Source organism: Jaculus jaculus, chromosome 5 (genome assembly GCF_020740685.1).
Source record: "Jaculus jaculus isolate mJacJac1 chromosome 5, mJacJac1.mat.Y.cur, whole genome shotgun sequence".
Taxonomy (NCBI): Eukaryota; Metazoa; Chordata; class Mammalia; order Rodentia; family Dipodidae; genus Jaculus; species Jaculus jaculus.
This window is the reverse complement of record NC_059106.1, coordinates 56,998,778-57,011,437: the sequence shown is the minus strand read 5'-3', so window position 1 is coordinate 57,011,437 and position 12,660 is coordinate 56,998,778. Positions and strand designations below refer to the sequence as shown.

The 12,660-nt window shown below is 46.5% G+C and overlaps 1 protein-coding gene across 4 annotated transcripts in view; it reads right to left on the bottom strand.

Annotated features, from left to right (window-relative positions):
• Positions 1-12,660, bottom strand: part of Nipal3 (NIPA like domain containing 3) — a 50,040-nt gene that overhangs the window by 33,378 nt on the left and 4,002 nt on the right. Inside the window, exon 1 of one of the 4 annotated variants that reach the window (XM_045149430.1) lies at positions 12,582-12,600. The exons of 2 other annotated variants lie outside the window; for them this stretch is intronic. The gene's annotated coding sequence lies outside the window, so the exon portion shown is untranslated. Of the gene's footprint in view, positions 1-1,008; positions 1,028-12,581; positions 12,601-12,660 lie in introns of those variants that run through there. One more of the 4 variants, XM_045149429.1, reaches the window with a different exon arrangement.

The window sequence follows — 12,660 nt, the reverse complement described above, 5'->3', positions numbered from 1 at the left end:
ATCTGGAGTGCATTTTCAGTGGCTGGAGGCCCTGGCATGCCAATTCTTTCTCTGTCTGTTGCTCTCAAATAAGTAAATAAAAATAAATTAAAAAATTTAACAAACAACACAAATTAAGTCACAATTTGATTCTTACTCCTGTAAACATTTTTAAGTTTAAACATCAATGGAGACATTGCTTTGTGCTTTTGCTCAGCATGCTGAGCACACGTCTCTATGTTGGGCACATCTCGATCACCATTTTGGGAAGGTGACTGCCTGTGTGAGCTACATTCTGTTGCTTTGTTACCTATGGACAGCCAGGATGTTTCCTTTATCGACATCAAGGCTGGTTTCTTTTTCTGAGGGAAGGACTCACTCTAGCCCAGACTGGCCTTGACCTCACAGCAGTTCTCCTACATCAGTCTCTCGAGTGATGGGATTACAGGTGTGAGCCAACACACTTGGCTAAAAACAATGCTGTCGGGTGACACATCCTAGTAGATTTTTAGCAGACATTTGTGTGCAGTTGTGCAGAACCGGAGGTCGGGGCGCACTTAGTGCTTACGCATTCTTCTGCCACTAAGCACTGAGGGAATGCTGCATTTCAGCCAAGCATCCATCCTTCCTCCCACCAAGAGCCTTTCTGAGACTCCTTAGCTGACCACCCCGAAACTCTATCCAGCCTTCAAAGCGAAGGCCAGGCCTTAGGACATAGCCGTGAACAAGAGCAAGGCAGTCTTTGTTCTCCCAGCACTCAATCTGCTGGGAAAGGAGAGCTGCCAACCAGGCCAGATGTACCAACTGCTATGGGGAAACCAACTGCTCTCTGATTGGACTTAAGGCCCGATCCATGGGAAGGAATTCATACCTGGTACTGAAAATCTAGTCTAAAGCCTATGGCTGGGGAGACCCTAAGTCCTAGGAGGGGGAACTATTACTGTTATCTAGCCAAATGGATCTATTATGGCTACCAAACTACCCTCTAAAATACTTATGTCTATTCCCATATATTAATTCTTTTCTCACTTTTGGTTAGAGAAGCTTCTCTTTTCAGATGGCGGTGACCACTGGGGAGACTCAAAAGTCATGAAAGTGCTGAGAAGAAGTGAGACCCATCTATATCACACCCTCCATGGATCAGGGACTGCTGCAGAAGAGGTGTGGAAAGAATTTAACAGCTAAAAGAAAGGGAGGCATTCTTTGCAATGCTGTTGTCCAGACACAAAGTCCTCCCAGTGGCTGGTGCTACTTACACAAGACCTGCATAATAGAAGGGAAAAAAATGTTATCAAAATAGAAAGGAGACTAGTTTAGAAAGAAGAAAGGCTTCAGTGGAGGGGAGATATGGGAGGGAGAAAAAGGAAGGTGGAGGGAGGGGACTATGCTCATGATATATTACCTACATTTATGGAGATTGTCAATAAAAAGTTTTTCTTTTTTTTTTAAAAGACTGAGCCGGGGGCTGAAGAGATGGCTTAGCAGTTAAGCACTTGCCTGTGAAGCCTAAGGACCCTGGTTCAAGGCTCGGTTCCCCAGGACCCACGTTAGCCAGATGCACAAGGGGGCGCATGCGTCTGGAGTTTGTTTGCAGTGGCTGGAGGCCCTGGTGCGCCCATTCTCTCTCTCTCTCTCTATCTGCCTCTTTCTCTCTCTGTCTGTCGCTCTCAAATAAATAAATAAACAAAAATTTTTTTTAAAAAAAAGACTGAGCCAGGCGTGGTGGCACACGCCTTTAATCCCAGCACTCGGGAGGGAGGCAGAGGTAGGAGGATCGCCATGCTTTCAAGGCCACCCTGAGACTACATAGTAAATTCCAGGTCAGGCTGGACTAGACTGAAACTCTACCTCAGAAAAAATAAAAAAAGAGTGAGTGTAGCAGCAACATGACACACTCCTCAAGCAGGTCACCCTACAGGGATGAGGTCAGCCCAGCTGGCTGCCCTCCCTCCCTCTCGCCCTCTCCTGAAAGGGGGAATGCTGAAGGCAGAGGGGGGTCTTCCCTGAGAGTGGTGCCTGACATGAGATGAGGACAGAAGGACATCGCATGGACCACTGTCTTTGACGTCTTCCGGCAAGGCCGGGGGCTGCAGTGTATGGGTGGCGTGTTCAGCCAGGAGAGTGAGCTGGACTTCGGTTGCACTCCACTGCAGATAAGCAGGTCAGACTCAAACCATTTTCATAACATTCACCTACAACTGGAGAGAACAAAACTATCTGTGGGCAGAAACCATGGCCTTCCTGGGGGAACCATGGGATGAGAGCTTTTTATAGGGTCTCAGAGACCAAACAGGCCTCCCTACCATTTCCCTAACTGGGTTCCTGAGATGTTAATGTGGGAATGCACTTCGGGGGGGCAGGGGAGAAGCACAGTGTAGTTCAGTCAGGGCAGGCAGCCTATTCCCCACTTGCTGCAGAGAGGCCGGGAACACACGAGTTATAAACTTGGAACCTGCCACTGACATCCACAGCGTATACCATGTATCTAGATTCCTGGCGGCCTACATTTCAATCACTTTCCTTTTCTTTTGGTAGCACCTCAGCTTTGCTGTGGAGGAGTCTTCTCACCCTACCCCACACTGGACGTTGTTGGGACAAGTCGCTCAGTGTTCCATCCTCTGCCGCAGGAGGATGGTCCATGACTCTGGTCATCAACTTGACAGGACCTAGGATGCCTGTGAGTGATTATGTATACTAGCTTAGCCTCTGGGCATGCCCCCGAAGGGTTATCTAGATTAGGATTTTTTAAAAAAAATATACTACTTATTGATTGATTTGAGAGAGAGAGAGAGAGAATGGGCAGCCAGGGCCCAGCCACTGCAAACAAATTCCACATGCATGCGCCCCCTTGTGCATCTGGCTTACGTGGGTCCTAGAGAATCAAACCGGGATCCTTTGGCTTTGCAGGCAAGCACCTTAACTGCTAAGCCATCTCTCCAGCCCTAGATTAGGATCTTTAAGGCAGAAAGATCCACTCTAACTGTGAGTGACATCACTTCATAGACTGGGGCCCTGGACGCGTATCAGGCTCTGCCGGCTGAGCAGCAGCGTTCACCTCTCTGCTTCCTGGCTGTGTGGAGTGTGAGCAGTGCCTCAAGCCCCTGCGAACATTCCTCCCCCACCTCTAAGCTGAAATACACCCTTCCTCCCTGAAACTGCCTTTTGTCAGGCATTTTGTCCAAGCAAAGAGACGGTAACAGATACAAGGATGCAGGCGGGATCCAAGCTGAACAGGTAAGAAATATTCTCCTGGGGTCTATAAATCTTGAATCTTGGGTTGAGAAACAAGAAGGCTGAATAAAAGTTGGCTCACTCCGGCCCAAGGTGAGGCCTGGGCAGATCATCACTTCCTTCCTCTGGTCCCTCCTCCTGCCCTCCTCGGTCTGAGAGCACAAGGGGCTGGTTTCTGTAATTCTGTCAATTATAATGGACAGTCTAATTAAATAACACTTCCTAGAACCTCACAGTGACCATATGTGTTAACCTAACACAAAGGAGCTTTCTTAGAGGCATGGCTTTAGTAAATATTAGGGTTTTTTTTAAAGCTATTTGCTTTTACCTTTTGTTTTTTTGTTTGTTTGTTTGTTTTTTGATGTAGGGTCTCACTCTGGCCCAGGCTGACCTGGAATTAACTATGTAGTCTCAGGGTGGCCTTGAATTCATGGCGATACTCCTACCTCTGCCTCCCTAGTGCTGGGATTAAAGGTATGCACCACCACGCCCAGCTTGACTTCTTAATTTTTAACAACTTAGTTCAGATTAGTATCAGGCTCACTTTATTACTATGTTATACTTGCTCCTGAGCCAGGTGTGTGATCCCAGCACTTGCAAAGTGGAGGCACAAGGATCAAGAGAGTGGAAGTCTCTGCTATTATAGGTAGTTTGACACCAGGCTGGGCTATCAGGTCCCATCTCAAAGCACCAAAACCAAACCAAGCCAAACAAAAACAAAAGAATAATAATAATAACCTTGCTCCTAGATAGCTCCACTTCTTACCTCACACCTTATGCTATTATTATCATCATAAATTTCTTCATTACCTTCTAAAACTTAACCATCTCCTATGAGTGGATAGAATTCTGCCTTCATATAAGAATGATATCTAATCGCTTCTTGACCTTTTGATTAAGATCAAGTGAAGAATGACATCTAATTGGAGTCTCTCTCTCTCTGCTGAGTTACAGAAGGAACTCAGCTTACGTTTCCTGAATAAATGGCTAATCTATGCACAAATAAAGGGCAGCCAATGTGAGTGTGATCCCTGCCATGAGACTCAGTGCCAATAAAGAGGTGGAATTTCAAGTGAGGAATTCATTCTGGGCACAAGGTCTGAACTACTTGGCTCAAGGTCACTGGCATAGGACCACAGATTAGATTCTTAGATTTCCAATCCGAGTTCTTTTAGCAGGCCTAGCTGGCCTCCTCTTCTGACCTGCACGTGGCACCAGGCCAAGACAGAGCATATTCCACATGCTCAGCCAGCATTGGTGGATGGAGAGGACTGCAGAAAGCAATGTGCAGGGAACAGGACTTCGTGGGAGGCTAGGGAGAAAACAGTAGTCAGAGGAATGGCTCCATGTGGTGGTTTGAATGAAACGTCCCCCATAGGCTCATGTGTTTTGAATACTTGATCCCCAGCTGGTGGCAACTGGGAGCTGGAGGCTTGCTGGAGGGGGTGTGTTGCTTGGGGTATTATAGGCTACATAAGCAAACTTTAGCTTATCTAATCAGAAATAGCCAACTCACCTCTAGGTGAGTTAAATCACACCACAGGAGACAAACTCAAAGTTCCAGCTAATTGGTTCTTGATTTTGCTTCTGCATTCAGAAGCCTATGAAAGCCAGCTCACAGTGCTGATGTGGGGCTCTCTGGACTTCCCTTGGTTCTGAGTGTAGCCCAATGCATAAATCATTCCTCATTTGTCTAAAGTTTTTTGTTTTTTGTGTTTTTTTTAAGCAAAAGTATGGCACCTACTTTGTTTATAAGAGGCAGGGTCTGGGCTGGAGAGATGGCTTAGCAGTTGAGTGCTTGTCTGTGAAGCCTAAGGACCCTGGTTTGAGGCTCGATTCCCCAGGACCCATGTTAGCCAGATGCACAAGGGGGTGCACGTGTCTGGAGTTTGCAGTGACTGGAGGCCCTGGCGTGCCCATTCTCTCTGTCTCTCTCTGCCTCTCTCTCTCTCTCTGTTGCATTCAAATAAATAAATAAAAATAAACAATAATAATAATAAAAAAAAGAGACAGGGTACATGTTACAGGTTGGTATTGAAGTCCTGGGCTCAAGTAATCCTCCTGCCTTAGCCTATAGATGCGTGTCAACAGGCCTGATTTCCTTAAAACTTTGAAGCATTAAAACAAAAAAAAAAAAAAAATCAGGGCTGGAGAGATGGCTTAGCGGTTAGGCACTCGCCTGTGAAGCCTAAGGACCCCAGTTTGAGGCTCGATTCCTCAGGACCCACATTAGCCAGATGCACAAGGGGGCACATGCACCTGGAGTTCGTTTGCAGAGGCTGGAAGCCGTGGCGCACCCATTCTCTCTCTCCCACATACACTCTCACTCTCACTCTTTCTCTCTCTGTTGCTCTCAAATAAAAATAAAAATAAAAATAAAAATAAAAATAAAAATAAATCAAACACAGGCCTGGAGAGATGGCTTAGTGATTAAGGTACCTGCCTGTGAAGTCAAGGACCCATGTTTGACTCTCCAGGTCCCACTTAAGCCAAATGCACAAAGGTGAGGCAAATGCAAGCCCCACATACTCACTAGGCAACACAAATGTCTAGAACTCGATTGCAGTGGCTGAGGCACACCAATTCTCTCTCTCTCTCCCTAAAAAAATTAAATAAAAAATCAAACACAAGTGTTGGGGGAGATGGCTCAGTGGATAAAGTGTTTGCCGTGTAAGCCAAAGGACCTGAGTTCACATTCTCAGCATCCACATAAAATACCAGGCATGGTGTCATGTGCCTACAATCCAGCCATGGGGAGGTGGAGACAGTAGTATCCCTGGGACTTGCTGGCCAGTCTGAATAGCCGAATCAGTGAGTTTTCAGTTCAGTGACAGACCTTTTCTCAAAGAATAAGATGGAGAATGACTGAAAAAGACCCCTGATGCCCTCCTCTGACTGCCACATGCAGGTACCCACACATGTGCCCACAGACATATGAACACACAAACACGGAAACACATATTAAAAAAAAAAACGACAGAGGGCTGGAGAGATGGCTTAGTGGTTAAGCGCTTGCCTGTGAAGCCTAAGGACCCCGGTTTGAGGCTCAATTCCCCAGAACCCATGTTAGCCAGATGCACAAGGGGCGCACGCGTCTAGAGTTCATTTACAGTGGCTGGAGGCCCTGGCGCACCCATTCTCTCTCTCTCTCTCTCTCTCTGCCTCTTTCTCTCTCTGTCTGTCACTCTCAAATAAATAAATAAAAATAAACAAAAAGAAATTTTAAAAAACAACAGAAAAAAAAAGGTCAGGCTAATTTGGGGATAACATTCTGTGAGAAAATAGGTAAATACAATTTCCAGGAGAAAAAGGAGTGAGGTCAAGTTTCCAGCTGTAAAGGAGCTTGTTTAGCTATTTTTGCAAGGCTGTGGGACACTGAGCTATTTATGCTTCTGGGCTTCTGTTAAGAGTGCCTAACAGCTGAGGAGACAGCTCACTGGTTAAGGTGCTTGCCTAAAAAGACTGATGGCCTGGGTTCAATTCCCTGGTACCCATGTAAAGCCAGATGCACAAGGTGGTACATGCATCTGGAGTTCATCTGCATTGGCTAGAGGCTGTGGCATGCCCATTCTCTTTCCCTCCTTGTAAATAATTTTTTCTTTTGTTTTTTTCGATGTAGGGTCTCAACTCTAGCCCAGGCTGACCTAGAATTCTCTATGGAGTCTCAGGGTGGCCTCGAACTCACAGCAATCCTCCTACCTCTGCTTCCCAAGTGCTGTGATTAAAGATGTGTGCCACCACACCTGGCCAGTTTTTTTTTTTAATACCAATATTTACATGCTTTGCAAATATTTCAAGTTGTGATTAAAATTTTTAGATGTCAACTAAAAGAATACTTAAGGAAACAAGTGGTGCTTCTTTCCAAGGTCAAGTTTGAGGCCCTCAAAGGAAGTCCTGCTTTTTAAAAAATTATTATTTATTTATTTGAGAGAGAGAGTGTGTGAGTGTGTATGGGCATGCCAGGGCCTCCAGCCACTGCAAACAAACTTCAGACACATGCTATTTTGTGCATCTTTGGGTCCTGGGGAATTGAACCTAGGCCATCAGGCTTTGCAAGCAAGCACCTTTAACTCCTGAGCCAGCTCTCCAGCCCAGGAAGTCCTTCTTTACCTGAGGCCCTAAGGTTCCACACAAAACCCCACCCCCATAGGGACTCTGCCCCACAGCCTGGATTTTTTTTATGCTAATGAGGAGTCCCTGAACTTCAGCCATTGTAAGGGGCAGGTCTCTGGCAGGTGGGGGACAAGAGGACTGATTCCCCCTCCAGCAAACATATGGAGGCTATGTGGCCTCTACAGAAGAAAAAGCTGAGCTGGATACAGGCTCCAGGACTGAGGAAACCCATGGGATTCACTGCACAGCAAGTACAGGGCCCTTCCTCCAAGCCTCTCTTCCTCCACCCTCTCTCAGTCCTGCTTCAGGGACTTAACCTGACTTGGAGAACGCACTTACTAAGCATTAAGGTGACCCATATGAAATCCACAACAGTAGCTTCACGTGGTTCAACCTATAACTGAGTCACTATTACTTTTATGGAGATCAGGTGGTCCTTGGATGCTGTGGTGACCGGAAGAATAAGGCCATTGAGAAGGTACTGTTGACTTGCCACCATGCTGAAGAAGGGGCGGCATCTCCTGCCACACAGACAAGCTGACAACACTTCAAGGAAGGGTAGTTTGGGTGGAACCAAGAAATAAAACTGAAGGGTGAATAGCCTTCCCCCCAAACTAAAGGGAACTAAAGAGTTAATAACTATCCCTAAAGCTTGTGGGCAATAAAGAAGTGGAGGTATTACCTCGTTAAGTTTGACACCTTCCCTGACTGATGTACTCCCCTTAGCCTAAATGGCCTTGAAGGACCAGGGACCATCTGAGTATCCTCCCTTAGACGATCTTGGCTGAAGAAGCCTATTTTGAACAAGGGCACGAACAGCTACAATTTTTTTTTTGTTTGTTTTGTTTTTCGAGGTAGGGTCTCACTGTGGTCCAGAATGACCTGGAATTAACTCTGTAGTCTCAGGGTGGCCTCGAACTCATGGCAATCGTCCTACCTCTACCTCCTGAGGGCTGGGATTAAAGGAGTGCACCACCACCCTCAGCTTACAATTTTCTTATCAACTTCACCTGGTACAGTCTGTTTTTCCTAGTATCCTCCTTATAAGTCTGAACCCCAGCCTGGCTCAGTGCTTTGCTGCCCCTCACTATTTCAATAAACTGTCTGTAGAGATCAAGTCTGGCATTCTCTATTGGTTTTCTCTTACACTTTCCTTGCAAAAGCAACCCTACGAAGTTGGGGTTCCATGGGCATCTTCTGAGCACCTAAGTAGGAAGGAGTTCACTGATGAATGAAATAAGCCTCAAAGAAATAACCTGACCAGGGCTGGAGAGATGGCTTAGCAGTTAAGCACTTACCTGTGAAGCCTAAAGATCCTAGTTTGAGGCTTGATTCCCCAGGACCCACATTAGCCAGATGCATAAGGGGGCTCATGCATCTGGAGTTCATTTACAGTGGCTGGAGGCCCTGGCATGCCCATTCTCTCCCTCTCTCTCTCCCTCTCCCTCTCTCTCTCTCTCTCTTTCTCTCTCTCTCTCTCTCTGCCTTTCTTTGTCTGTCACTCTCAAATAAATAAATAAATAAAATATTAAAAAAAAAAAATAACCTGACCAGGGTTCAGGCAGGAGGCCTTGAAACCACAAGTGTGACAAGGCCAGCCCTACACAGTCTCTCTGAGGGGATTTCCAGAGGGGGCAAAGTAAACTTGAAAAAAACCAACCCCACCATGCAAGCGCCCTGGTCACACTAACAACCTGGCAGCCGAGGCTTGCGTGCAGTCATGTCCACAGCACATTACTCCAGGCATAATAGCCGGTTACAGCCAGACACGCTTAGTAACAGCAGACATCACTTACGCCCTTCCATCCCAGTGTCTCCAAGGGCCTCATCAGAGCTAATTATGCCTCGGAACCCTTGTGAAGTGGTGCATGGTCCAGTTTTATGAGTATTTAAAGTCATGAACAGCTGCCACCGCCCAGGGTTACGCAGTTTGAACATACACCCACTAGCTGCCCTCAGGGCCTGGCACAGAGCATTCAGAGCCAGTTCCAACTCCACCCTCACAGCTTGGATATGGGGCTCCAAGATTTATTTATTTATTTATTTATCTATTTATTTATTTATTTATGGTTTTCCGAGGTAGAATTCACAGCAATCCTCCTACCTCTGCCGCCCGAGTGTTGGGATTAAAGGCGTGTGCCGCCACGCCCGGCTGGGGCTCCAGTTTTGAGATCAAGACCAATGGCTTCCTCCCTGGACCCGTGGCCACCTCCTTAATCACTGAAGAGGCACCTTTGGTCCCAACGGGGGTTATTCAAAGCACTGTGAGGATGGCTAGCCCAGGATGTGAGCATGGCTAGCCCAGACACAGGGTACAACCTTGGAATTCTGACTTATCTCTTAAGAAAAAGATATCAAGCCGGGTGTGGGGGCGCACGCCTTTAATCCCAGCACTCGGGAGGCAAAGGTAGGGGGATCACCGTGAGTTCGAGGCCACCCTGAGACTACATAGAGAATTCCAGGTCAGCCTGAGCTAAAGTGAGACCCTACCTCATAAAACCAAAAAAAAAGAAAGAAAGAAAAGATATCAGAAGCCAGGCATGGTGGCATATGCCTTCAATGCCAGCACTTGGGAAGCAAAGATAGAAGGATCACTATGAGTTTGAGGCCACCCTGAGACTACACAGTAAATTCCAGGTCAGCCTGGGCTAAAATGAGACCCTACCTCGAAAAACAAAAACCAACCAACCAAACAAACAAAAAAACCAAAAAGAAAAGACATCAAAGGGGGCTGGAGATATGGCTTAGTGGTTAAGGCACTTGCCTGTTAAGCCTAAGGACCCATGTTCGATCACTCTCCAGATCCCACTTAAGCCAAACACACAAAAGGTGAGGCAATTGCAAGGTAGCACATACCCACTAGATGGCGTAAGTGTGTGGAGTTCAATTGCAGTGGCTTGGGCCCTGGCATGCCAATTATCTCTATCTCTCTAGCTCTAAATAAGAACAAAATAAAAGACATCAAAGGGACTGACTGCTCTGAGGCCATACCTGATCTGGTTCTGACCAGTCTCTCAGTTTTCCTGCGCAGAGCTCATTCTCAAAACTACAGTGTTGGCTGGGCTGAGCCCAGCTCTCCCCATACCATTTTGCCCTCCTGTATTTTGTAGGGAACTTATACACAGGGCAACTTTACATCATGCAAATGGGGACACACAGAGACTGAAAAGGCACCTCACTCACATACTGGGACACGAGGTAGGAGTCAGGACTCACAGTCATTCTACCCATAGCTTAGTCTCCACATGGACGTGACCCTGAAGGGAGGGAGGAGGCAACAGGATTTCAGACTGGGCTGCTTTTGGTCATGGCTCCAACCACAGACACATCAAGAGGATGTGGCAAACTTGAAGGCACCTCTCTCTGCTTCTTCCCAGAGTGGACTCTGGTTGGGACGCCCACCTCTGCCACCTACTAGCGGTGTGACTTCAGGGGAATTACCTTCGCTTTCTGAGCCTCAGCCTCCAGATCTGAAAGTCAACATGGATTTTAAACTTTCCTAGGATTCTATTCTATCAAAGAGGGACAAGGCTGAAGCGTCGCATGATACAAGGAACACTAAAATGATTTTAGCTGCTACCATGGCTCCTCTTTGTTTATTAATTAAGATGGGGTTTCATGTATCCCAAGGTGGCCTCAAACTCTCGATGTAGCTGAGGCTGGCCTAGAACTCCTGCCTCTGACGCCCAAGGGCTGAGACCACAGGTGTGAGTCACTGTGTCTGGTTGCTTGCTTCTTCTCTATTATTCTTTCTAACAGCAATTCTCAGCACCCTCTGATATTTTGTAATTCAAGAACTGATTCTTTACATGTGTAACTGACAGAAAATAGAGTTGTAGTGGTTTGAATCAGATGTCCTCCATACATTAGAGTTTTCAATGCTTGGTCCCAGCTGGTGGCAGTTTGGGAGATGCAGCTTTGCTGGAGGAGGTGTATTCCTGGAGGTGGGCTTAGGGGTGTTAGAGCCCAGGCCCCCCTGGCCAGGGCTGGGCTCACTCTCCTGCTGCTGTGTTCCCCCTGCTGTGGCAGAGGTGTCGTCCAGCCTCTGCTCGTGCCATGCTTTCACCTGCCACCATGAAGCTTCCCCTCGAGACTGCAAGCCAAAATTGACTTAACCTCAGCAGATACAGTACTTCAGTGGGCTTGTAACCATCTGTTCCCAGGCCTCAATTCTGGGTTGAGTCACCATGCCTTATCTATCCCCGCTCTGCATGAAAACACTGCAGCACAGGAAGCTGAACTGAATCAATTAAAATGGAAACTTACTAGAAGTCCCGTCAAGGAAGAAAAATATTCTGTGTTTTTTGAAATTATGTATCTGTCCTTCTGGCTTCCAGTCAGAGGGATTGTATTAATAGTTACATTTTATTTTCTTTTTCAAAAATATATTTTTAATTTTTATTTATTTAGTTGAGAGAAAAAGAGAGACAGAAAGAGAGAATGGGCATGCCAGGGCCTCTAGCCACTGCAAATGAACTCCAGACACGTGCACCACCATTTAGCTTACATGGGTCCTGGGGAACCTGGGTCCTTTGGCTTTGCAGGCAAGCACCCTAACCACCAAGCAATCTCTCCAGTCCCATTTCTTATTTTCTACATTATTATTATTATTATTTGGGTTTTAAAAAAATTTTTATTAGTATTTTCCATGATTATAAAAAAATCCCATGTTAATTCCCCCCCCCACTTTTGCCTTTGAAATTCCATTCTCCATCATATTACCTCCCCATCACAATCATTGTACTTACATATATACAATATCAACCTATTAAGTACCCTCCTCCCTTCCTTTCTATTCTTTTGGTTTTCGAGGTTGGGTCTCACTCTAGCCCAGGCTGACCTGGCATTCACTATATAGTCTCAAGGTGGCCTTGAACTCACTGCTATCCTCCTACCTCTGCCTCCCAAGTGCTGGGATTAAAGGCATGCGCTACCACACCCGACTATTTTCTGCACCCTTGATATTCTGGCATGTGTGGCTTCAGTGATGGGGGGATACTGAGCCTCTCCAGGCCTGGAAAACTCTCAGAAACAGTAAAAGAGACCACCTGCCCATATGCTAACCACTCAAGTGGAGCCTATGCCTTGAAACTCTCATGTCAACCATTCCTTGGCCTTGACTCACTCCAAGGTCAGGTACCAGGCAACTACGGAGAGTCCCTATTCAAATGACTCAAATTGGCCAATACTGGCCAGCCTGGTCCCAAAGTAAGACCAAGTCTCCATAAAACAAAGCAAAAACAAATAAACAAACAAACCTGACAAATTGGCCAATCCTAACATGTCAGTCTGTCCTGTCCTGCCACTCCTATGGCAATCACACCCTGGGGGAGGAAA